This window comes from Pleurodeles waltl, chromosome 7, assembly GCF_031143425.1.
Source record: "Pleurodeles waltl isolate 20211129_DDA chromosome 7, aPleWal1.hap1.20221129, whole genome shotgun sequence".
NCBI lineage: Eukaryota > Metazoa > Chordata > Amphibia > Caudata > Salamandridae > Pleurodeles > Pleurodeles waltl.
The window spans coordinates 966,530,745-966,558,101 of record NC_090446.1 but is presented as its reverse complement, the minus strand read 5'-3'; the positions used below and the strand labels follow the sequence as shown (position 1 = coordinate 966,558,101).

General features: G+C 48.2%; 1 protein-coding gene across 4 annotated transcripts in view; it reads right to left on the bottom strand.

The window, feature by feature from the left end:
- The window catches only part of CARD14 (caspase recruitment domain family member 14), a 469,582-nt gene that overhangs the window by 439,894 nt on the left and 2,331 nt on the right, over nt 1-27,357 (bottom strand). For all 4 annotated transcript variants that reach the window (XM_069199720.1, XM_069199715.1, XM_069199719.1 and 1 more), the window contains exon 2: nt 26,097-26,206. The gene's annotated coding sequence lies outside the window, so the exon portion shown is untranslated. The remainder of the gene's footprint in view (nt 1-26,096; nt 26,207-27,357) is intronic.

Below are 27,357 nucleotides of genomic sequence, written 5' to 3'. Positions count from 1 at the left end.
CGACTTCCCTTTCTTTCTCTGCCCCTTTCCCACCTTGGATGGTGGCGCAGCTGTCTTGCCACTCCCAGCTGTAGTCCTGGGAGAGCCCTTGGTGGCAGGTGTTTTGCCCTTCTCGCTCCGGGCTGTGGACAACTTCTTATGTTTCTGAGGTGGGGGACTGTCTGGCTCCGTGGCACACTGGCTGCCCTGCTGCTTGGTGCACTCCAGAAACCGGTTCCGGCTGGCACCACTGTTCCCGGTGATGTGGTGACTGAGGTGCTGGGTTGGGACCTGGAAAGGTGTGCCCTAGGGGACGGAAGGGGTGGGAGAGGTGTAGGAAAGAAGTCAACATTTAAGAGGAAAAGTTTTTTAGACACACTGGGATGGGTAGATGGAGGGGGTTTGGGAGTGGAGGAAGAGGTAGTGGTTGTAGGAGGTGTACGTTTGCTGACTTTGGGTGAAGGTGCATGGGCTGGAAGCTGTTGTGAGGTGGATGGCTGTTGGTTGGGTGTGTGACTGCGTTTGTGTACTTTGGGAGGTGGGCTCACAGACACACTGGGAGAGGACACAGGAGATGTGTGAATGGTAGTGGGAGTGGTGAGTGCACGTGAGCGGTGTGTGGTGATGGGCGTGCTGGTGATGGACGTAGTGGCTGAAGATGTAGTGCATGCAGGTGTGAGTGGAGATGTGACAGGGAGGCAGGAGGAGGAGGAGGGGGACACAGTAGAGGCAGTGGATGTTGGTATGTCTGCATGGGTATGATGCTTGTGTGAGTGCCTGTGGGATGTGTGGTGCTTATGTTTGCCAGAGCTACCCTTGTGTGTTGAGGTGTGTGCATGCTGGTCTGATGGTGTGCTTGGGATAGGCTGACGTACAGGGGATTGGGGCTGGGTGGGGGAAGTTGGAGGGGGGAGTATGGACACAGGGACAATGGCTGCCATCAGTGCTGAGGCCAGATTCTGAAAAGCTTGCTGTTGGGCTGCCTGACCAGAATGAATACCCTCCAAGTATGCATTCATCTGTTGAAACTGCCTCTCTACACCCTGGATGGCATTCAGAATGGTAGATTGCCCAACAGTGAAGGATCTGAGAAGGTCACTGGCCTCCTCACTGAGGGCAGCAGGGCTGACAGGGGCAGGGGCGGAGGTGCCTGGGGCGAAGGAGATGCCCACCCTCCTGGGTGAGCAGCTACGGGGCACACGCTGAGGGGCTGCTGGGAGGGCGGTGCTGGTAGGGGGGGTGGTGGCTGTACCTGTAGATGCGGGGGCACAGAGGGGCCCGCCACCGCAAGGGAGCTCCCATCAGAGGAGGAGTCCATGTCGCTGGTCTCAGCTCCTGTCCCCACCGTGGAGCTCCCCTCGCCCTCCATCCCACTGGTGAATTCGGAGTCTGTTGTCTCGCCCTCCAGGGCCATGTGGGATGCAGCTCCCTCCTGCTCCGGTGCCACTGCTCCTCTGCCTGATGATGCTATTGCACACAAGAACTGGGAGACCACATAAACGGGGGGAGACAGAAGAAAGACATGTTTAGTGCATGCAATACCGCTACCCTTGGCGGACACTACAGACACAGCAGACCTCTGCACTACGCCATGCACTTAGAGTTCCCTCATTAATCACAGGGCCATGGGGTACAAGGCCTATGCCCGATTGCTGCACACAGGGACGTCACAGGATCCTGACTAGGTGTAGTTGGCTCTTAACACTGTAGGGTGGGGTGCCACATGGCCTGCCTTACGAAGGGACCTTGTCTACAAAACTTGCCCTGGCCTAGAGGTACCCACAGCCCACCTCCCCACCCAGACATCTCCAATGCGCACTGATTCAGCTGAATGAGAGTGTACTCACCCCCTTGTGGCTGCTGTGATGCTCTCAAGTGCCCATCCAACTCCGGGTACGCCACTGCCTGGATCCGGAACATCAGGGGGGTCATGGTGCGATGGGCACCCCTCCCACGTTGGGAGGCCATCCCCAGCTGGGCCTCCGCACCATCTTCTTGCTCCAGCGGCGAATGTCCTCCCATCTTTTCTGGCAGTGGGTGCTCCGTCTGTGGTGGACACCCAGGGTCCGGACTTCCTTGGCAATGGCACGCCAAATATCCTTCTTCTTGTGGCCGCTGACCTACAGGAATAGTACAGGGGAAAAGGAGAAGATATAACCATCCGGACCATCACAGTCATTGGCTCGCATTCCTACCCTTGCCATGACGCACATACACTCACCGTCGTTTCATGCACGCCTCATTCTCCCCCCGTACCTTCCATCCACACCACTCCACACAGGCAGTGCCCATACAGCATGCTCACAGTGTACTTACCTGTTTGTCTGGAGGACCGTAGAGTAGCGTGTACTGGGGGAGGACCCCATCCACTAGTTTCTCCAACTCCTCCGTGGTGAATGCAGGGGCCCTTTCCCCAGACACATGAGCCATTGTCGCTTCCAGACTGAGGTCACAGCAGTACTTGCAGTGTAGGTCCTCTCCTGTCAAAGATCAGGTATCAAGTGAGTGAATAGATAGAAAATGGCGGTCACGTCCGCAGCGGTGCGTACCGTCACCGCCGGCGTACATCGTCATTGGCTCCTGGGACCCATAGGCCCCAATGTTAACCAATGCAGGATTGCGCCGCGGTCTTCGACCCCCTACCGCGACGGTGTACAACGCCAGCGCAGTTACCTCATATCCCATTGTCCCACCTTAGAGGTCAGGCAGCCTCCAATTCAGGGGGCCACATGGCATAATTTTTAATTGTGTCACACATATCTAGGCCTTGCATACACTTTAAGACAGGGACATAGCGGAATGAAAAATGTGTGCAATGAAGTTGTGTCTTCGTTCCTCAGTGTTGGCTGACCCTCTGTTCGCTGTTCTCCTCCATAGAGCACGTCCGCTGGGGCAGGTGAGGAGATGGCGGCATCCTCCAGTGTACAGACCGCTGGTGGACCTGTCGACAATGGAAGAGCGACATGTAATTGTCACCTACAAACTGGACCGTGCCACAATCCATGAACTGTGTGCCCAGTTGGAGCCGGACCTAATGTCAGCTATCCGCCATCCCACAGGGATACCCCCTCTAGTGCAGGTCCTGTCTGTACTCCATTTCCGGGCAAGTGGGTCTTTTCAGACGACAGTGGCCATAGCATCAGGGATGTCCCAGCCTATGTTCTCCAACGTGTTGTCCAGAGTGTTGTATGCCCTGCTGAAACACATGCGCAGCTACATTGTGTTCCATCAGGTGGAGGATTTGCCTACAGTGAAAGGTGACTTCTATGCTTTGGGGCAAATCCCCAACATCATAGGTGCCATTGATGGGACACAGGCGGCCTTGGTCCGCCCCCCGCAGGAGTAAACAGGTGTACAGAAACCGGAAGAGTTACCATTCTATGAATGTGCAGATGGTGTGTTTGGCCGACCAGTACATCTCCCATGTGAATGCCAAATTTCCTGGCTCAGTGCATGACGCTTACATTCCGAGGAATAGCAGCATCCCTTATGTGATGTGGCAACTCCAGAGGCACCGTGTGTGGCTATTAGGTGAGGAAATGGACCCTATACAGTGTGAATAGTTGTCTGGGTCTGGGGTTGTCCCTAAGGGTTAGTGTGTGTCTAACAGTTGTCCCTCAACATTTGCAAGTGACTCTGGCTACCCTAACTTGTCATAGCTACTGACCCCCGTGAGAAATCCCAGGACAAGGGCAGAGGAACGCTACAATGAGGCACATGGGCGAACTAGGAGGGTTATAGAGAGGACCTTCGGCCTCCTGAAGGCCAGATTCAGGTGCCTCCATATGACGGGTGGTTCCCTATTCTACTCACCAAAGAACGTGTGCCAGATCATCGTGGCCTGCTGTATGCTGCACAACTTGGCTTTGCGACGACAGGTGCCTTTTCTGCAGGAGGATGGTCCTGAAGTAGGTGTTGTGGCAGCTGTGGAGCCTGTGGACAGTGAAGAAGAGGAAGCAGAAGAAGAGGATATCGACAACAAAAACACTGTGATTCATCAATACTTCCAGTGGGACACAGGTAAGAAGACATCACTGCCTGCTACATCTGATACACTTGTTCTACCTCTTATCTGTCTGTCACTTTCACCCAGTGTATGGACCCTGATTTGTCACTTTCCCTTTCGATTTCACAGATGTGGGTCCCACTGTGTGACCTCTGCTATGTTTCCTTATGGACTAGAGCTTTGTGACATAGGTAGGTTGACAATACAATGGATATTGTTATTTCCCTCAGTTATTGCAAATACACATTTGTGAAAGCACAGACTGACTCCAGATAGTTTTGTGATTTAAGGGTGTTTATTTAAGTGCTAAATAGTGGAGGGGGTTGTAAAATGGGAAGGGGTGATGGTGGAGGAATGTCCATGGCAGAGTCCAGTCTATTTGTCTCACAGGTGCATTGTCCAAAAGGGCATAGGAAGTGGATCTGGGGCAGTTGATGGATGGACAGGGTGACAAAGTGGGACAGAAGGATGACAATCAGGGTGGTCTCATTTCTTGGCAGGGGTCTTGGCATTGTTCTCTGTCTTTGTCCTGGATCTCAGGGACCGCTTGTGGGGTGGTTCTCCATCTGCAGGGGGTGGGGTGCTGGTGTCGTGGTCCTGTGGAGGTGCCTCCTGTCCACTAGCGCCGGCGGAGGTGGTGGGCAGTTCATCGTCCAGGATAGTGTCAGGGGCCCCTTGTGGTGCCACAGTGTCCCTCCTGGTGTTCACGAGTTACTTCAGTACCCCTACTATGGTGCCCAGGGTAGTATTGATGGATTTGAGTTCCTCCCTGAACCCCAAATACTGTTCCTCCTGCAGCCACTGGGTCTCCTGAAACTTGGCCAGTACCGTTGCCATCGTCTCCTGGGAATGGTGGTAGGCTCCCATGATGTTGGAGAGGGCCTCGTGGAGAGTGGGTTCCCTGGGCCTGTCCTCCCACTGTTGCACAAAACCCCTACCAGTTCCCCTGTGTTCCTGGGCCTCTCTCCCCTGAACCGTGTGCCCACTACCACTGCCCCCAGGTCCCTGCTGTTCTTGGGGTGGTGGGTTAGCCTGGGTTCCCTGTAGAGGTGGACACACTGCTGCTTGACGTGTCCTGGGACAGAGGTATGGGCCCACTGGGTGGGTGCTTTGCTGGTGTTTCGAGAGGGGGGAGGCTCTTTTGTGGCTTGTGCCAGTGTGAGGGGAACCGACTGTCCCGAGGTCCCAGATGGGCCGGGCTGGTCTTCTAGATCCAGTTGGACAGAGCTGCTGTCATCACTGTGGGCCTCTTCTGTGGGGGAAGTGGACATGTCTAGAACCTCCTGTCCGGTGACGTTGGGTAGGGGTCCTGCAGGGGTGTAAAGGCATGATTATTTCAACTGTGTGTGCCATCGTGTGCAATGGGTGAGTGACCCCGTACCCCAGTGGTTGCATTCCTGTGTAGGACCTTGTGTGCTAATTGTTTAAGGCTCTGTGTGGATATGTGCAGTGGACATGCATTGGTGATGGGTGTCCATGCATTGGTGTTGCATGCAGGGCTTGGTGTTGGGATGTGTGGTTTGTGATAGTGGGACATATGTGAGGAGTTGGAGTGATGGTGTGAGGGTAAGGGTGGGGGATGTAATAGTTAAGATTTGACTTACCAGAGTCCATTCCTCCTGCTACCCCTGTGAGGCCCTCAGGATGCAGTATAGCCAAGACCTGCTCCTCCCATGTTGTTAGTTGTGGGGGAGGAGGTAGGGGTCTGCCGCCAGTCCTCTGAACCGCGATGTGGTGTCTGGATACCACGGAACGCACCTTCCCCCGTAGATCATTCCACCTCTTCCTGGTGTCATCCCGTGTTCTTGGGTGCTGTCCCACTGCATTGACCCTGTCCACAATTCTGCACCATAGCTACATATTCCTAGCTATGGTGGTGTGCTGCACCTGTGATCCGAATAGCTGTGGCTCTACCCGGATGATTTCCTCAACCATGACCCTGAGCTCCTCCTCAGAAAACCTGGGGTGTCTTTGCGGTGCCATGGGGTGGTGTGGGTGATGTGTGAGGTGGTGTGTGTTGTGATGTGTGGGGTGATGTTTAGAGGTGTGTGGTGTTTTGTGCGTGGATGTGTATGTGTGATGGTGTTGTGTGCCTCTGTATGGTGGTGTTGTCTTTGCTGTGCTGTCTCTCTGGCCTTCGTCAATATTTTAGGTAGTAAGGGTTTGTGGGTGATGTGGGCGGGTGTCTTATAGTGGTGTGGGTGTGTTGGAGTGGTGTGTGTATGTGTATCAGGTGTGTGTATTTGGAATTGTCCAATGTGGTAGTGTTTTGTAAGAGTGTGTGTATTTTGAGCGCGGCGGTGTGTACCGCCAATGGTTTACCGCGGTTGAAAGACCGCCGCGTGGATTCGTGCATCATGATAGTGTGGGCGTATTCCTGTTGGCGTGACGGTGGAGGTTTCGTTCTCGCCAGTTTATCACTGACCTTTGGTGTGGCGGACTTGTGTGGGTGTCTAAATTTTGGCAGATTCCGAGCTGTGGGTCGTAATAGCTGTGGCGGAATTCCGCGGCCGCGGCGGTGACTTGCCGGTCTTCTGCACGGCAGTAATCGGGATTTACTGCCAATGTTATAATGACCCCTATATACTTTTATGGGTGGATTGTTATTACACTAAAAATATAGGCAGTACACTAAAAATATAGGCAGGGATTTTGTCACATGGAATCCCACAGATCACCATAGTAGAAGAGAACCCACCCCCCAGTAGTAGTTAACCCACCTGAGCAAACCACAGGGATAGAGGATTTGCCTCATGTTAATCCTTTTTGAGCTCTTTCGTAGGGATTTTATATTGTTTTGGCAACTGGATTTTGTAAATATTTGTAAATTTATTACAGTATACCAGATTGTTACATTGCGGGAAGGCTTATGACCAACACAGTAGGTCAGGGTTGGTTATGGTGACAAGCCAATGATAAAGGTCTGGATGCATATAAGGAAAAGTTATAATAAACATTGACTTTGAAAAACATATGTTAAAGACAATAGTCATTTTTTAGCATAGATTGTTATTACTCTGTATCAAAGCCTACAGAGAGGTATTCTTCTACATGAACCACAGATTACCTTTGAAGGGAAGGGGTTTGCAGTTGGTGCCACCTCTGACACATTGTAGCAGGAGAAGATTTGCATTGCAATAATCTTGCTAGAATTTCTTAGCTGTCTGCCAGGATCTTGTAATTAAAAAAAATAATTAAGTTCCATGTCAAAATACATGGCTATTCAGATACATAGAGGGCCTTTGGGTCAGTTCTGTTCCTCACCTGATCTGTCTGAGTCTAATTTACACTCAGCTTGACCCATGAAAGCACATTGCCTGGGGTAATGATCAGTCCACATCATTGGCTCTCCTGCCTCGTGAATGATGGCCTTTTCTAATCACACGTGCATCTGCCTGAAAATGAGTGCGCTTCAGAGTCAGGGCTGGTTGGCCAATCCTTTTGTATTCAATTTTTAATTTTCAATTCTGCTCATTTCATCTGCAGTGCCCCACATCCCATGTGACTACTTCGTCTAAACCAGTACACTATTATGGAATTCTTTTGCCTACAATGTATTATTGTTTTACCACTGCAAAATGGTCAATGCATTGGTTCTAAATGTGGCAGCCATGCTGTAAGTTTAAAACAATTATAGACTACAATTCCTGTGCAAGACAGACACCCGCTGCTTTGTTTAATTTTGTTATTGCAAGAATACTCCCAATGTTTTCGTACAGCAGCATGTTTATTTTTTTTTAACTTGTATTCTTTTAATTTATCTTGCATATGTTGTTGAGTGTGCATACATGCCAACATTTTAGAAGAGAAAAGTAGGAGAGTTCTAGAAAAGGAAAAAAAAAAAAAAAATCGGTCATTAACTTCTATTGGGGCTGGAATCGGGTTACTCTTATGTCTTGGATTTGCAAGTCTGCTGCTACAGGGTTGGATATTAGATACGCAAATGTACAGTTTTTTCCCCTTAACTATCAGGAGCACGGAGAAGGCGCTACGACAGACAAAGAGAGTGTGATGCCAGCGCAGTTAACTTGCTGCAAGAGCAGATTACTGGCAGCGCATACTCTGAGTTACACAAGACCAAGCCCCGTCAGCTGAACCCCATAGAGGAATCTGGTTTTTACATGCAGGAATTGGGACACAGGATACTAGCCTTGAAATCTGTAGTCTCCTTTCTGAATCGGGAGTGTTGGCATGTATGAGTTTGTGTGTGTTTTATTGCAGTTGTGTATGAAGGTAAAGGCATGAATGGGTCAGTGGATGGATAAATGGATGGATGAGTGCAAATATGAGCGACAGAGCACATGTATGATGACTTACTGAGTGCCTAAATCCATCAGTGACACAAAAAGTTATTTCATTCACAAGCCAGACATATTTAAATTGCCACTGCAAGTTTGTTTAGGCGCATAAGTAACACCATGGAAGCTATCATGAATGCTTCTTTTTGCTGTTGCGTTAACAGCTACTTAGAAGCTGATTTTTTTGTGTCCATGCTGTTTTTTTTAATTTGGTTTTGCATCAAAGTCCAGTGGCTTTAGGTGTGTAAAGTGAACTTTATAAAAGGATGGAAGAAAAAACATGGCTGTTCAAAAAAACAAAACACAGAAACACTGTACAAAGGGAAAGTTACAGTTGAGCAACACGTATAAAAGCATGGGCCTCATGACACACTTTGGGGAATGATAAGGCCAAGAAAGTACAAACAACGTGCTGGGAAATATACCATGTACATGCCAAGCCACTGAGCATGCTGTGTAAACCGCAGTTGATTGAGTAAAATGTGCAAACGGCATGCCAAGGTACACACAGTGCAAGCACATTCTTAGGAACAAATTGTGCACAGCACATGCCACAGGATAGGTAGGCTATATTGGTGAGTATATCTAGAGATGTCCAAAGTGAGTGAATACACTGCCCACGGAGGAGAGCGGAAGTATACACACACAAACACACTGGGGAATTTACTGCCCAAGTTACCAAATCACCTCACATATCTGAACACACAATACTGCGGGTGCACACCGAGTCCAGCAAATGCGCGGAGTCAGGTACATCAGCGACTTCGTTTAGCTTAAAAGTGTGCTTTATCTGGAGATGCAACTTTTACTTTCAGACTATCTGTTTAAAGGCTTTTATTTTTTTGTCTCAATCATTTTATCTGAACCTGGATTTTTTCTGTATAAATACTCGCGGCATTTATTAAAAATAAAGTGATTGCACATAAAATACACTGCAAAATAGCAAACAGTTTTTATTTATCACGTCAAATAAAAAATGAAGGGCGGATGTTAAAAAAGTGATTGTAAATGACGTTCATATGTGTATATACATATATATATATATATATATATGTTCAGCATATACACCACCATTAAAAGTACATTATCTTGAGGAGGTAGTTACATGCGACTCACTTACGTCTCTCTTATTTATGCCACTCACAAAGCCCCGGTATTTCGTACACTTCACAGTGAAATGTGTTTAATTGTAAATGATGCGTACTGGCGTGTGCGTCATAGACATGTAGATTCATGCAATATTGGGAAAGCATATAAAATATGTATATAGGCGTACAGGTATAAATAAAAACGAGTTTGCTGGAATATACGCCCATTACCGACTCCCGCAGGACTTAGCGCCAGATGTAGCAAAAAAACAAATTGCGACTTGCAATTTTCGTGTCCCTGCGACTCGCAAATTGCAAGTCGTAATTTGGTATGCATAAAGGTGTCTCAGACACCTCCTACAACTCGCAATGGGGTCGCAAAGACCTACCTCATTAATATTAATGAGGCGGGTCGCAGTTTGCGACCCCATTGCGAGTCGGGGCACTCACGGGGATGATGGCCTGCTGGAGTCAGCAGACCACCATGTCCGTGACTGCTTTTTAATAAAGGAGTTTTTTTTTTCTAAGTGCAGCATGTTTTCCTTAAAGGAAAACGAGCTGCACTTGGAAAAAAAAAACGAAACCTTTAGTTTCTGATTTTTTCAGGGCAGGTAGTGGTCCATTGGACCACTGCCTGCCATGAAAAAATATTTTTTTTTCCACTCACAAAGGGGAAGGGATCCCATGGGGACCCCTTCCCGTTTGCGACTGGGTTACCATCCACTTCAAGTGGATGGTAACTGCGATTCCATTTGCGACTGCTTCTGCGGTCGCAAATGGAATTGAATTGCATTGCGAGTCGCAAATAGGAAGGGAACACCCCTTCCTATTTGCAAGTCGGAAATGCATTTTGCGAGTCGGATCCGACTCGCAAAATGCATTTCTGCATAGCAAATAGACTTTTGCGCCTGGCAAACGGCGTTTTTCGCTGTTTGCGAGGCGCAAACTCTTTGCTACATCTGGCCCTTAGATCTCTGACGGTGGCTGGGAAGGAAGTCCCAGCCCCCTTTACCCGAGTCCCAGCCCCTTTATCCGAGTCCCAGCCCCCTTTATCCGAGTCCCAGCCCCCTTTCTCCCAGCAGAGGTGAGAACGCTGCTCGTACGGGGTGCGGTTGAGACTTTAGAAGCTGTGATTGAGAGCAATGTTGTAACAAGGACATCACAGGCCCTGATGAAAGCAATGACATTGGGCCCTCATTCCCTACTTTGGTAAATAGCCACAAATTGGGGTAAAGTGAGCCCCTCTAAACCTGTGGGCCCTGGTGACACTCCACCTGCTGCACCATATCTAGCGGTGTTCGATTGGGAGACCAGTCCGGCCGGCTGGGTCCTAAAACCAAGCTGCGGACACAGCAGGCATAACTGAGGCTCCTCTCCTGTTGCGGACTCTACGAGTCTATAGTTCTGCTTTACAGCCACAACAGAAGTCAGGATAGAGCAAGGGTTGACCCTTTTTAACCCCCATTCTATCCTGCCTTCACTGAGGAAAACTCCTAGCTGCCCGAGCAGATTTCTATCCTCAAACATACTGCACGGCACAGAGCAGGCGCAGAAGGCCTGAGGCTTGTGAATGGGCTTCAGTGAAGAGTGCCCCTCACACTTGCAGAATCCACAAAACCTCGCGGATATGCGCTCTTTGTACCGTCAGCAGCACAGACCTCGGTCACAACAACAGACAAAATTACTTCTATTTCATGTTGTCTATTTGAGTGCCTGGCACCGGAAGGTCCATAGAACACCTTCTCTTCCTGTGTCTGCTGCTGCTGGTGGGCCGGTACCAAGTGGGGGTTCCCAGGTGTAGTTTACCTTGGATGTTTGGTAACAACAGGTGTTTGTGGGCATTCCCAAGTTCATCTCTAACCGACCTCCCCAACCCCTTTCCACCAAGGTAATGGTCAGAGATTTACTCTGGTTAAGGGCTAGAGTAACTCCCTTTCCAAGATGGGAAGGGTCATCTCCAGAGTTGCTGTGTTGTAAGTGAAGGGTTTTCTCAATGAGGAAAATGTTGGAGGGAAAAAAGTGCATGTGCACAGGAGGCTCCATTCCTTTTTGGGGATTTGCAAGCTATGCAGATCTCCAAACAGCTGGAATGAGAGCCTGCATGAATATCCACATAGCGTTCCCAGTAGTACGTTTGGGGGAGAGGCAACTGTTATAAAATCGAATACAACGAACGATTCTCAGCTTCTTGTTCACCTTCCTCTCACAGCCTCACCAACATTCTAATGCATCCTCCTGTCCTCAACATTCCGAAACTACCATTCCAGAAGTAGGGGAGAAGGATCTACCATTATTAATAAACTATAATTTCTAACAATTACTACATATCCTCTAAGTTATAGGTTCCCTATAATTTACAACTATATTACAACAGCAACCCTCCTTTTTCACTCGTTTGTCCTGCTTTTGAGGATCTTTGCCACCACCCACAATGAGCAGCTGCAGGACAGTAAAGGTCTCACTTTTTTTCTCTCAAAGAAAAAACAAGTGATGAAGATTGAAGCTGTTTGGCAAGACACCTCGAGCAGCCTAGCGGGGTGTCCTCCTTTCTCTCTTTTAGCCCTGCCTGAGCTGTAAAGAGGAGTCTGTCTGCAGAGGGGACGGAGGGGGGAGCTGCAGCACAGGAGGGGTCCTGCACAATGCACATTGAGGGTCCTTGTTCAGCTGTAGAGATGCACGATAGGGCCACCGCTTCAAAAACAGCCGTGAATGTGTGAATCGGGTCTCGTACTTTGGCTATGCCTTTGGTGTTTATGTCTTCAATTAAGCCTGTTTCAAAGTGCTTTACTATTGCCTGTTTAGTAGAAAAAGGCACATCACGAGTATGATTGCCCAACAACAAACAATGTATTAGAGAAAGAGACCTGACACTGGAACGCACTTATACTTGTTCTAACGGCTGTAAATTTACTCCATATTGCAAATACCATGAGGGTTGGCACTGTCCCCTGCCCCAGGTAAAAGTCTGATAGTAAGTCAATTTTTTTAACCACACAGTTACTAGAAGCTTTTAGATTGATTTCAAATGCACCTGGGTCTTGCCAGAAAAAGTATCAGAGGAATAAGTTCAAAAGGCGATTGCCAAAAAGCACACACTTTGCCCAAATGGGGATATGGAAGTAAAAAGTGTAGGCCTTATTTAGTGTTCCAAAATACACTTTGTCAAAATGTGGTGTAAATCTCAGGATATCTCATCTGCCATATTAAAAGTACGATAGCCTATATTGCACCTGCAGTATGGCGATAGAATATCTACCACGTTTGTCAGGAAGTATCCTGTCCTCCTAACTCTAAATATGGCCCTATGTCTCCTAATTCAACAGTTTCCAAATAGCCCATTAGACAACAACTGGAATGGCAGTGATTTTGATGGCAAGAACAAGGTACTACCCTTCTTAGGACCATGTAACTGTGTTGCGGGCCGTGCCCAGATTAAGAATACCTTATTGCAAAGATATTTAGGTAAAGTTGTAAATCCAATATTAGATGTCAAGCATCTTTCATGGCTGAAATGTACGCACAGGACCACATCTAGTTCTGTTGTCTTACAACACCAGTGACTTGCCACTACCATTAGCGTATTTATGGCACTCATTATCTCTACTGCAGCTGTTTTTAAGCTCAGGCAATATTTTCATACAATGGGAAAATGTTTATGTGCACTGCAATGTATCTTTTCTGGGTCCTGGAGCAGTAGGTGGTTACTCTGCAGTATCCATGATGGATACTTTTGTTTACCACTGGTGTTTCAGCGCTTAAAACAATTTAATTCCTTTAGATAAAAGACGATGGGCCTGATTACAAGTTTGGATATTATTTGTCACACATGATAAATAATGATACCACGGTGTATGTTATTTATCGGGTGCAATAAATAAGTCCTATTAGGAGTTGTTGGGGAATAACATACAGATTCTGGTGTTTAACACACCAAAATCCACATGGTGTGGTAGATACCGTACAATTTCGGCCATTAAATTATGCCAGACTTGACTTGTCAAAATATAACGAAGCTTGAGTTATTTAACGCATCCAATCAGTGGCGGCCCGTCCTTTAGGGCGGAGGGGCCACGCCCCCCCACCCTATGAAGAGTGTCTGTCAGGCTGAACAAAGGCCAGCCTGACAGACACTCTTCATGTTCAGGTCAGGCAGCCAGGAGCAGACATGCGCAATTTGCGCAGACTCCTGGCTGCCTGAGCTGAACTTTGCTGGGCTGAGGAGATCACAGCTCCTATGGGCGTGACCTCCTCGGCCCAGCAAAGGTGCCTCGAGGCCCTCCCCTGGGTGACGAGGAAAGCGTCACCAATTGACACTCTCCCTGTGCGCTTCAGGTTTAAGCCCTGAAGCGCCCAGGGCGAGTGTCAACCAGTGACACTTCGTCACAGAGTGGGGTGGGGTGGGGTCAGCAGTCTCACTGACCCCATCCCACTCTGTGACGAGGCTGGGACTGCTGCCTTCCCTCATTGGCTGACCTCAGGTCAGCCAATGAGGGAAGGCAGCAGTCCTAACCCTCCTGGGACCTGGAGGCTAAAGGTAAGTGTGTGTGTGTATGTATGTGTGTTATGTTTTACATTGAATGTTTGGTGTGCGCCTGCATGTTTGAGTGTTATGAGTGTTGTTAATGGATGTGCGTGTGTGCGTGCGTGTGAAAGAATGAATGTGTGTGATCTTGTAAAATGAATGTTTGGTGCGTGCGTGCATGTTTGAATGGAATGAGTGTTGTTAATGGTTGTGCGTGCATGCGTGAGTGAAAGAATGAATGTGTGATCTTGTAAAATGAATGTTTGGTGCGTGCATGTTTGAATGGAATGAGTGTTGTTAATGGATGAGCGTGCATGAGTGCGTGTCTGTGTGTGAAAGAATGAGTGTGTGTGTGTGTGTGTGTGTGTGTGCCCCGCCCGCCCCCCTGCCAAAGCTGCCGGACGCCACTGCATCCAATATTTATTGGATGCGTTAACTAAAACTAAAAACTTGTAATTCCAACCCATGCTTAAAAAGTGGTTTATGCACAGGTCGGAATTAACTGTTCTTCTTGTCATTAAACCCTAAGAGGAATCAGGGATGGAGCTAGGCGGTGTCAAGTGAAATATGATTTCAGCCTTGAGATTGCACCTCCCCCCAACGTTTGAAGCCTTCCCTTGCATCCTTAGGTGGTTATCTATAGGGGGGGGAAGCTGGTGTCCTGGACAGCCTGATGTCTGTTGGAGGAGCGCCCCCTTTACCTTGGCATGTCCAGCAAAATGCTGTATTACACATAAGTTTGGAAGAGTTCAGTGTTCTATTGCTCCTATAGTATTCTATGGCAAAGTACTTCCTGTTATTCTTTTTGCTTTCTAGGGCTGTACAGGCAGTATTTAAGGATGGCACATTCAGTGTCTTTTGCCTGGCAATATTGCAAGCTGGGGGCCCTTTGGCTGTCCATGTTCAGGAGGCTGTTTGCTCTCCCCTAAATTCCTAACTGACCTCCCTGAGTTGGGTACTGCCATTCCAGTGGTTCCCCCTTTTTGGTCTTTGGTCTGTTGTTGCTTCTCCTCCACCTTTACTTTTTCTCTGCTTTCTTCTGAAGGGTTTCCCTGTCGACCTGCATTCCAGTCCAGGTTGTAATCACAGCAGAGCAGATGAGTGACTAGTGATTTTGTTTTCCTAGACAGTTACTGTAGAGTTGGCCTCATTTTTTTCTAAGACCATTTAGTCTTATCTCTCGCATACAACAGCCCACCAGCATCTGCATTCTAATTAAGGAAAGTTCAGTGGTCGCTTTATAGTTAATTTACTAAAATATAACTGCCAAATTTTGGTGATTTTTCAATGTAAGCTTCTATCTCATTTCAACACCTAACAAAAGCGCCAGTTTAATTGTTTTCAGTGATATATATATATACATATATATATGGTCCATAAAAAGCTAGCCTATTGATCTTTTTTCAGTGAATATATACATACATATACGGTTACTGGTAAGAACGACAATACTGATATTTTGACCCACTGACCCTTCAACACATCGTGAGAACCCTGCTGTGCATTGAAGGTTTGGGGCTCACTTTTCAAAGAGGGCTCTCTGTCCAGCCCCTTGCTTCCACAGGTACAAGTGGCAGAAGTATTTAGTGGGTGCTAGGGGCATATTCCCATCCACAAATCCACATCTACGTCTTTAACCCCCTCATACAACCTCATTGTGTTTGTCAAAAACACAGGAGTTTCTATGCTGCAAACATTCCTACCGTGATCTTAATAGAGGGAATAAACACCATAGGCATATTCCCAGTGCAAGACCCGATTCACACATTCAGTGCTGTTTTTAAAGCAGGTGGCCGTATACTGTCATTGCATCTCTAAAGCTGAACAAGCTACTCAAGGCGCATTGTGAAGGAACGCCCCTGTGCTGCAGCTCCTCCCTCCATCCCCTCTGCAGACAGGCACCTCTTTCTAGCTCAGATAGGGCTGACATAAAGAGAGGACGAAGCTCTACCAGGCTGCTCGAGGTGTCCTGCCTCACATATTACTACACTCATGACTTCTTCTAAAAAAAAAAAATTACAAAAAATAGAGAGAGAGAGAAAGAGAGAGAGAGAGAGTGTACGGTGGATGTGTAAGATTGTTGAGTGGGTGTTTTACACCTTCGTACTGGGAAAAGTCTTCTTAGTGCCAGGTATGAGTGAAGAGGAGGAGAGGAGTGAGTATAAGTGACTTAACCTCTTATGATAGGGAAACTGATCAACCAGGAAGAGAACCAAACCTGTAATTATCTGTGGGGTTGTGACTAATCAAGTACTCTCGATGAATACACTCTAGTGCGTCTGACTTATCTTTGGCATCAGTTAAACTGATAGGTTAGTCAACGCTATAGTTATGTGTAATTGAAGAATACGGAAGTAAGCAGATATTTGATTATTTATTTTAACCCGGTTCACTTCCTTAAGGAATTATTGTGTGTACTAGAAAGCACCACACACTTTATTTACTTCCAGCCTTCAGGTCTTCCCCTACAATGGTATTAAGAATTGCAGTCCTTGGGGGCATGGCTTGAAGTCCAACATGTCAGCTGCTCTCTGAAAATCCACAGCCACAACAGTCCTATTTATGCCATCTGGCCATAATTTGCATGGACCCCCATCCAAACTATATGAAATAGCGGCCGTGTAAACTAAGTGACATTTTGTGGGTGGCCCTAAGAAACCTGCTGTTGGTGACATCCGTGCCCCCTAGCTCCGCTGGGCCTACTGGGGCTGCGCAGTAAGACAGTGACTGCAGCCTGGGCAAATGTGACTGTCCCAGAGGTCATGTGCACCTTCCTGCCTTGCCGGCCGAGACCTTGGAACCATAATCGCCTCAGGGCCCCGGTGAAGAGAACCCACCGGGTCTGTATGGTGCAGTGGTGAGACGCTGAGGCGAGCAGCTGGGGCAGGCCGAGCCAGCACCACGAGCTCCCATCCACCCAAACTGAGTAACCAGCCCCTAACAGCATTACTATATGCAGATGACATCGTCTTACTTAATCTCTCAGGTACAGGACTCCAAAAAGTGCTAAACACCTTCAATCAATATTGCATGACTAATGAGCTGGTGGTAAATGTGGAGAGAACCAAGTTAATCATATTTGGAAAACGGATAATCAAGAAAAATAAATGGTTCTTTGGGAATCAATCCGTGGAAAGAAGCAGAAGCTATAAAGTACCTTGGTGTCTGGCTACAGGAGCACTGGTCGCATCACCTGCACCTAAACACCCTGAAAGCGAGGTTGGCATCTCTACTTGCATCAGTTCCAGCCCTGGCCTCAAAATTACAAACTCCGACCTGGTCTCCACTCCTTACAGTGATAAAAGCAAAATTCCTGCCAGCCCTAACATACGGCGCGGAAATATATCCAAGCAAACTGAACGACTTCATGAACATTGCACAAAGCAAGGTCTTTCGCCTCTTCTTTTGCCTTCCACACAGCTCCTCACCAGCTCAGATTAGGTTGGAATTTGGATTGCAAGATCAAACATTAGCACAAGACGGGTCATTGCTGAAATATGCTTCCATGCTAAGACAAGCCCAACTAAACACACTAAAGGCACTGATTTGGGAGGAAATCAACACAGATCAGATGTAAGTCCCAAATCCATGGCTAAAGAGAATTGATCTCGCCATAAAGCATCTGCAGGCAGAGGAGCTATGGCAAAAGTCTTTACCCCATAAAAATTTCAAGCAACTTCTAAACAAACAAATCAAGACGCTCTCTTGGAGCAAGGACAAAGACAAGTTTAGAAATCAATCTCACTCTTGGATGACCATCAACACATATAAGGTCCCAAACCCCCAACCATACATGGCAGAAATACTAAAAACGTCACTAAAAATAAAGGTGCTACATGCCAGACTTGGACTACTACCTGCATTGGAGGCCGAACCAACATGGCTTAGACCCACAAACAATAAACGATGCAGACTTTTCTCACATTACTGGGAAGAATTCATACACAGCCTTTGTATTTGCCCTGCTCTACTACCCTGGAGAAAGCTGTATCTTAAAAACATTTTCAATGCGAATGATATCAGAACATGCCGGTAGGCTATCCTGTGTAGTCTAAAAGGACTGAATCCGCAACATATGGGCTGTTTTGCAAACTTTATTTAAAAAACAGAACATTCCTTAAAACTTGCCACAAAAAACAAGAGGAGAATACAAGCCCTCAAATGGCATAGGAAATAAACACTGTCAGCTCCAGGCTTAGGAGTAACGGCCGCAGCATCAGCATACTTCGCCTTTGGACTGAACTATTTATATTTTATCAGTTTAAAAAAAAAAAAAAAAAAAAAAAAAAAACACTGCCAGAGGTTTATTCACCCAGATCCACTTTGTGAAAAGTCTAATTTTAACAGTCAGTAATCCAGTGTTCCAGTAACTATTGAACACAGCAATCCCGCCGCAAGTGATTGTCGGGGCCTCCTCCTCTTGAGTGACAGGTGAGCAGGGGGTGCTCACCAATATTGAAACGACATTGCTGTGAGCCTTGGGTGGTGAAGTGGTGCGGGGAACGGCGGTTCGACCTGGACCCGGGGTACTAGCTCAAGGCCTGCAAGCCGTGCACCCTAGACTGATGGAAGCACACTATCAAGTGACGCAGGTCCTGGCACAACTCCATTGGCGTGCTCCTACCTTTAGGGATCACGCTCACCGTCAGGCAGCAATCAAGGACTCCTAAGTGCCTGCGCTGGGGCGGTCTGGGCCACTGGGGCCTCTGGGCCCGTGACCTGCCCGGGGGCTGCTGGCTCTGAGCCTCATGGAGAGGGGGGTGTCTCCCGCCGCCTTAAACCTAGCGATTGCGCATGTTCTCCTTCCCCACCGGATCAACTATATCCATCCGTAAAACACCCAGAGCCTCCAGAAGCCAGATCTACAGTGTAGGAGGCTGGCCTGGCTTGTAGTGGGTACCAGAGGTACTTACACCTTGTGCCAGGTCCAGTTATCCCTTATTAGTGTAGAAGAGGTGTTTCTAGCAGCTTAGGCTGATAGAAGGTAGCTATGGCAAAGCAGCATAGGCTGAACTAGGAGACATGTAAAGCTCCTACTATACCACTGGTGTCATATGCACAATATCATAAGAAAACACAATACACAGATATATTAAAAATAAAGGTACTTTATTTTTGTGACAATATGCCAAAAGTATCTCAGTGAGTACCCTCAGTATGAGGATAAGTTATATACACAAGATATATGTACACAAACCAAAATTATGCAGATAATAGCAAAAGGAAGTAATGCAAGCAATGTAAAGTTACAGTAGATTGCAATAGGAGCACATAGGTATAGGGGCAACACAAACCATATACTGCAAAAGTGGAATGCGAACCACGAATGGACCCCAAACCTATGTGAGATTGTAGAGGGTCGCTGAGACTGTAAGAAAACAGTGAGGGTTAGAAAAATAGCCCACCCCAAGACCCTGAAAGGTAGGTGTAAAGTGCACCTACTACCCCTAGAGAGCACAGAAGTCGTGATAGGGGGATTCTGCAGGAAGAACAAACACCAGCAATGCAACAACAGTGGATTTCCGGACCTGAGTACCTGTAAGACAAGGGGACCAAGTCCAAGAGTCGCGACAGTGTCGAGAGTGGGCAGGAGCCCAGGAAATGCCAGCTGGGGGTGAAAGGAAGCTGCCACCAGGTGGAAGAAGCTTATTGTTCTGCAAGAACGAAGAGGACTAGGAACTTCCCCTTTGGAGGATGGATGTCCCACGTCGTGAAGAAGCTTGCAGAGGTGTTTCCATGCAGAAAGACCGCAAACAAGCCTTGCTAGCTGCAAGGGTCGCGGTTAGGGTTTTTGGATGCTGCTGTAGCCCAGGAGGGACCAGGAAGTCGCCACTTGGAGGAGGAGACAGAGGGGGCACCCAGCAAGTCAGGGAGCCCTCACAGAAGCAGGCAGCACCCGCAGAAGTACCTGAACTGGCACTTAGAAGAAAAGTGAACCGGAATCCACCCGAAGTCACAAAAGGGAGTCCCACGATGCCGGAGGACAACTCAGAAGGTTGGGCACTGCAGGTTAGAGTGTCGGGGACCCAGGCTTAGCTGTGCATGAAGGAAATCCTGGAAGAGTGCACAGGAGCCGGAGCAGCTGCAAATCACGCGGTACCCAGCAATGCAGTCTAGCGTGGGGAGGCAAGGACTTACCTCCACCAAACTTGGACTGAAGAGTCACTGGACTGTGGGAGTCACTTGGACAGTGCTGCTGAGTTCCAGGGACCACGCTTGTCGTGCTGAGAGGGGACCCAGAGGACCGGTGATGCAGTCTTTTGTTGCCTGCGGTTGCAGAGGGAAGATTCTGTCGACCCACGGGAGATTTCTTCAGAGATCCTGGTGCAGAGAGGAGGCAGGCTACCCCCCAGAGCATGCACCACCTGGAAACAGTCGAGAAAGCCGGCAGGATGAAGCGATACAAGGTTGCTAGTAGTGGTCTTGCTACTTTGTTGCGGTTTTGCATGCGTCCTGAGCAGTTAGCGGTCAATCCTTTGGCAGAAGGTGAAGAGGGAGATGCAGAGGAACTCTGGTGAGCTCTTGCATTCGTTATCTGGTGAGATCCCCAAAGCAGAGACCCTAAATAGCCAGAAGAGGAGGTTTGGCTACCTAGGAAGGAGGATTGGCTACCAAGAGAGGTAAGAGCCTATCAGAAGGAGCCTCTGACGTCACCTGCTGGCACTGGCCATTCAGAGCAGTCCAGTGTGCCACAAACACCTCTGTTTCCAAGATGGCAGAGGTCTGGGACACACTGGAGGAGCTCTGTGCACCTCCCCTGGGAGGTGCAGGTCAGGGGAGTGGTCACTCCCCTTTCCTTTGTCCAGTTTCGCACCAGAGCAGGGCTGGGGGATCCCTGAACCGGTGTAGACTGGCCTATGCAGAGATGGGCACCATCTGTGCCCATCAAAGCATGTCCAGAGGCTGGGGAAGGCTACTCCTCCCCAGCCTTCACACCTATTTCCAAAGGGAGAGGGTGTTACACCCTCTCTCAGAGGAAGTCCTTTGTTCTGCCTTCCTGGGCCAGGGCTGCCTGGACCCCAGCAGGGCAGAAACCTGTCTGAGGGGTTGGCAGCAGCAGCACCTGCAGTGGAGACCCAGGAAAGGCAGTTTGGCAGTACCCAAGTTCTGTGCTAGAGACCCGGGGGATCATGGAATTGTCCCCCCAATGCCAGAATGGCATTGGGGGGACAATTCCATGATCTTAGACATGTTACATGGCCATGTTCAGAGTTACCATTGTAACGCTGTACATAGGTAGTGACCTATGTACAGTGCACGCGTGTAATTGTGTCCCCGCACTCACAAAGTCCGGGGAATTTGCCCTGAACGATGTGGGGGCACCTTGGCTAGTGCCAGGGTGCCCACACACTAAGTAACTTTGCACCCAACCTTCACCAGGTGAAGGTTAGACATATAGGTGACTTATAAGTTACTTAAGTGCAGTGGTAAATGGCTGTGAAATAACATGGATGTTATTTCACTCAGGCTGCACTGGCAGGCCTGTTTAAGAATTGTCAGAGCTCCCTATGGGTGGCAAAAGAAATGCTGCAGCCCATAGGGATCTCCTGGAACCCCAATACCCTGGGTACCTCAGTACCATATACTAGGGAATTATATGGGTGTACCAGTATGCCAATGTGAATTGGTAAATTTAGTCACTAGCCTGTTAGTGACAAATTTGGAAAGCAAAGAGAGCATAACCAATAAGGTTCTGGTTAGCAGAGCCTCAGTGAGACAGTTAGGCATCACACAGGGAACACATACATATAGGCCACAACTTATGAGCACTGGGGTCCTGGCTAGCAGGGTCCCAGTGACATATAACAAACATACTGACAACATAGGGTTTTCACTATGAGCACTGGGCCCTGGCTAGCAGGATCCCAGTGAGACATTGAAAACACCCTGACATATACTCACAAACAGGCCAAAAGTGGGGGTAACAAGGCTAGAAAGAGGCTACTTTCTCACATACAGGAGAAAAGATTACAGCACTATTCCAGTCATCGCCACACAAAGCCCATGACTTCAGGCGTAAAGCGCAGGAACCCCCAGGGACCTGACCTCACACCAGTCCTCCGTCTTCTGGCAGGTGACGTTGACCAATGCCACTACTTCTAGATCCCCAGGGCCTAGTGTGCCATGACCTTCACAATGGTGAGGGGCTGAGGCAGAAATCCCAACTAAATAAACAAGACGTACAAGTATGCCATCCCAGCGGTGTCACTGCAGGGCTCAAAGAGGGTGCCCAAAGGGACAGCTCCAGAGACAGCTACAACGCTTGCACAACCAGTCTTACTGAGATAATGGCGATGATGATACAGGGGGTAAAAAACACGCTGGAACCCAAAATCGTCTCCTTTGTTGTGGAGATGTCGCTACTATGGACAGACATGAACAAATGCAGGGACAGGGTGAAAGACACTGAGGTTGTGGTCTCAGACCTCCAACTCCTCCACCACTCGCCACCAACAAGTTGACTGCCTACAAAAACACAACCAGCTGATGTGAGCAAAGCTTGAGGACAGGGAATGGCGCTCACGTAGGAACAATCTACGCCTGGTAAGCGTCCCGGAAAAAGCAGAGGGCCCTAGTGCTGATCGCTTTGTGGCACACTTAATTCTGGATATGCTGAAACCTCAGAGCCTATCAAAATTCTTCTCAATGGAATGGGCCCACAGAATGCCGAGCCCACCTCCTAAGCAGGAGTCCCCTGCGAAAATTTATGGCTTGCATTTTCAACTTTAGGGACCGGGATGTTATCCTACAGGGGACCAGATGAGTGCTGGCTCTTTCTTATGACAACGCTACCATCAACCTATATCTAGACTTCACTCTTCAGGTACAACAACAGAGGGGCAGCTTTGTGGAGGTCAAGAAGGAACTCCGTGCCAGACACTTAAAATACAAGATGCGCTTCCCGGGTAAACTTCGAGTCGTTGCAGAGGGTAAGACCTGGCACTTCCTTACACCAAGTGAATCATGGAACTGGATGGACGGATGGTGCCCTGAAAATCAGAAACTTGGGTGTTTGAGACAGGAAGGATCTGGCCAACGAGCATATCATGAACCCCAGCACTATGAGCAGAATCCCACAGCGGACGACGGATAAGAGAATTGTTGTGATGGCTGACTATAGCGACAGCATTCATAGGGATGTAAGAACTTAATAAAAGTACGTTGCACGTGAATGCCCCATCCCATGGGTTGGGACACAATGCTACTGACTACTAAAGACACTGCTTGACATTATATGCTATACAGATTCGGGCACAGGCCCACTGTTTATCATTATCATCTCTAAGGGTGGCATGAACTGGAGGCTGAACGGGCTCCCTCAGCCTTACCCCAGGTAATAGTTACTATACCAGATTCATGGGGGCGACAGTTGGGGGGTGGTGGGCAGTTGAAAGTCCACGATGTAGGGTGGCAGGGAGGAGGAGGTAATGTTTTTGGGAAGGTTAACATGTTCACATAGAAGCCATTTTCCTGACACATGACAGGTGTGGGTCAGGCTGGATCCGTACGGAGGGCAAAGACACTCAGATGCACAATGTGAGACATACTACCACTTGAGAACACCTCGGGCACCGTCACAGTGATGTATTTGAATGTTAATGGCCTGGGTCTCAAGATTAAACGAGGCATAGTCCTACAATATATAAAGAGACACAACTAAGACATCACTCTTGCAAGAGACCCTACTACTAGGTGATACATGCAAAGCATTATCCTGCAGCGGGTACACCTTGACAGCCCATGCGGGTTTCACCTCTGACTCGAGGGGGGTAGGTATCCTCATCAAAAATGCTATGCCTTTTACTCCCATCACCATGTAGAGAGATAAGCAAGGGAAATATGTAGCCCAGTCAGAGACATGGGATAACATCAACATATGCTCACTGCACATCCCACCACGACATCACCATATCACCTTTCCCTAGCTTACTGAGCTACTACAGGGTATGCTAATCTTGGGGGCGATTTTAACCCAATTGTGTCAGAAGCAGAGGATAGACTTCCACATGCCACATGTATGGGGACTACGTCCCCACTAGCCACATTCATGGAGCCTCTGGGACTGGTGGACGCATGGAGACTCCAACATCCAGTGGGGAGACAATATACATTCCTAGCGAAAGTCCAACATAGCACCTCATGCTTAGATAATATCTTTATGCCCCATGCCAACAGTTCCAAATTAGTTATCATCAAACATCTAGCATGGGGCATATTGGATCACTCGCTGGTGTGGTTAGTATTAAGGGGAGAATCCGGGCTAACTCCGTGCCCGAAAGTAATCAATCCATGGCACATGAGGGCTGGGGGGGCCGTCTGATGGAAATGACCCCTCTTTGGTCCAGTGACCTCATATCAGAGGTAGGCAAACTACAGGGCTTCTCCAAATGGAAATTGATAGGTATTACCAAGCTGGCTGACATTTGGCAGGAAAATGCACTACTGTACTTCACCAAACTGACCAACCAATACCAGCTAGCACCTACACAAAGTTATAAACTCAACATGCTTTTGCCACAGAAATTCTGGCTAACACGACCATCGAGGAATCCTCTCCACTTGTGGACTGTGTCCTGTCAGAATGGATGTGTAAGAAAGCCATTTCTCGAATACACAGAAAGTTGTTAAATCATGCTCCTGACACTATGATGGCCCTGGCTAAATGGGAGGCGGGATGCGGGACAATTTGAAGAGGGTGAATAGGAGGAGGCCCTGGGGGCACTCCAGGACATAGCAATCAAAACCAGCTTCAGGCTGATCCAGCTACGCATACTACATTACTCCTATTATTCATGCACCACTCCACATGCCATAGGTAGATGTCCAATGGCAGCCTCCTTGTGGGGCCGTGGGGAAAGGGAAAAATTCCTCCATGTGGTCTGGAGCTGTCCGTGAATAAAACCCTACTGGTCCTCCATTAGAGCCACGATGCACACAGTGACGGGATACACTATGCTGGACTCAGTCAAATGTTGTATACTCAATATCTGGGGCGATGACGCACCACCTCCGTATTGTGGAGGCAAGGCAGGTGATAAAATTACACACCTGTTAAAATCAATGGGCCTACCTGGGCTTTGCTGCACCAGCGTCCAAATTCTGGCACTGTTGTGGTAACGACCACCATGGTGTGCTGTACTGCAAATACGGCGCAGCCATGGTGTCATTAGATGGGGCAAGGGTGACGCAAGTGAAGTGAAGCATCAGGACTGATGAGCCACTTTCTCATAAATATGCCCCAAAGTCTGGTTGCCACAAGAACGAGCAGAAAACACCATAACAAGATGGCATGGTGGAGTAACTGACAGAAGCTAGTAAACACTGCTCAGCTCAAAATTTACTATTATATGAAGGCAGAACTGCAACTCAGGCTCAAAACAACTCCTTACCCACAAACTTTGAGCAAACGACAGGCTGCATGCATTGTTGTAACAAAACTTGATGGGGCCCCCCTGCAAAGTACATGGAGGGGCTCTCTTGAAACTCACACAAGTCTCAGGCCATGGTACTGTGCTGAGAGTGCCTCCAGGGGCTCGGGCCACCCACCCAGACTGTACAGACTGCGGGGGCCCTTGTTACGCCACTGGCTGCATGGCCACACAGTTTACAAAGGCATCGCCTAAAAGGCAGACGAGTGTAATTAGACAGTTAAGTGCCAGTAGCTTTGGCCATTCTTCCTAAACATAGTACTTCGTTTGTATATGAGGGAAGGAGTACAAAGAAGACATTGTAACGTTCTGACTGTATGAACATACTGTGAGGACTGGAGAGAAACTACAGTTGAATTTGGATTTACCAGAGAGCTTTCCATAAAGTGTGAGGACTCAGGAAGAGTTCAGATGGAAAAAGGTCTAAAGGGTGGCCATGCTGGGCTCTCAAGAGCACCACCTACATTATTAGGTAGACCAGATGCTTTATGTCCAATTCTAGCTTCAGGGTCACAAACAATAGAGGAGATGTATTGTAAATGTTTATCATTTAGCCCACGTCTTCTTCATCCAGTTTGAATACCACAAACGTATTCCAAAATGTAACTTGGCTGTAGGTGAGCCCCTAAAGAATGTCTTCCAACAAAGCAGAGTGGCTGCATTCAAGAGTCATAGGAGATTCCATTCAGACTCAAGGGTGCATATGTTCTTCTGTGACAATGGGGGATACAAAAAGCATTGTGAAACACTGGGAAGGTACGGGCAGCGACTTACCCCGAGCAGTGCAGTTTCCTCACAGGCTTGAAGCACACCTCTTCTGTTACCCCTCTCCAGTGTTAGGCTTTCAAACTCCCTGTGCCAGAATGCCTGCCGATTGACGTCCGCTATAAACATAAACAAAATACAACATAGGGGTTAATCATTTTTAAGCGCTCTTCGTGCAGGCAGGTCCCAAGTTGAGGCCGCAGGTCATTCTGTGTTTGCCCAGGGTCACACAGTACGGTCGAGTGGATAGGCCAAGGCAATACTTGGTGAAGATGAGTCCGGTGGAGTGTTCCTCGCACATCTATGGCAACATCAAATACATCACCCAAACCGATGATTCAAAGCAAATTAGACATGATATCTAAAACATTTCCAAATGACATAAAATGGCAAAGGGTCTTGGCTGACCTTAGTGATTTCTTGCGAGCGTACTAGTGGTTTGAGGTTAGAAAAGGCTTGGAAGCAGGGGGCTTAGGTTGCGGTTTCGTTCCTAGCCTGAAAAGCACTGTCCTTGCAGCTCATTTCTCTTGTGCGCCGCCATTTCGGGAGATGTTAAAGGCAATTCAGTTTGCTTTGCTCAGTATACAAGAAGACGTATTATTTCATATTAAAATCAGGCTGGGCTCCTCAACAGTAGTAACAGAGTAGGAACCAGAATTCCTGTTCTGGCACCAAGGATGCAGCTATCAAGAGTGCAGCAGGTGCAGTGGCACCAGGGTTCGGGGGTTTCAGAAGTCCACTGGAGCCCAAATATAGCTGCTTTTGTACTACCAAGCAGGGGTCGGTGACCATTTCCCTGTCTTGTATTAGGACCCATGACACCTCTGCTATGCCACTGTTGCAGCTGTTCCTAAGCAGAGTCCTGTTTGCGGTTTGTCAGGGTGAGCTGTTTTGACTGTGCCCCATCGCAGAGCTAAGAGACCAAGGAACAGTGACGAGTGAATGTTTGCGGGTGCACTGCCGCATTGTCACATTCATTATTTGCTACGAGTCATGAGAGCAGCAGCCTGCAGGAGGTCTCTGAAGGCTGCGGGCTCTTACCGCCATACCCCCGACGAGCGAACTCCACTCTAAATATGTAGCGCTTCCGTAGTACTTTCAAAGTGATTTACAATAAATATTGGCAGATGGTGCATCTCAAATAGGGTCCCACCTCAAGACTATCAGTGATTCCGTTTGTTAGAGCGTCCTGGCATATAGCAGGTGTCAGAAGTCAATGGAGCCCTCTGGGATTCTGCCACAGCTCATCTCCAGACCCAGCAGGCCATCA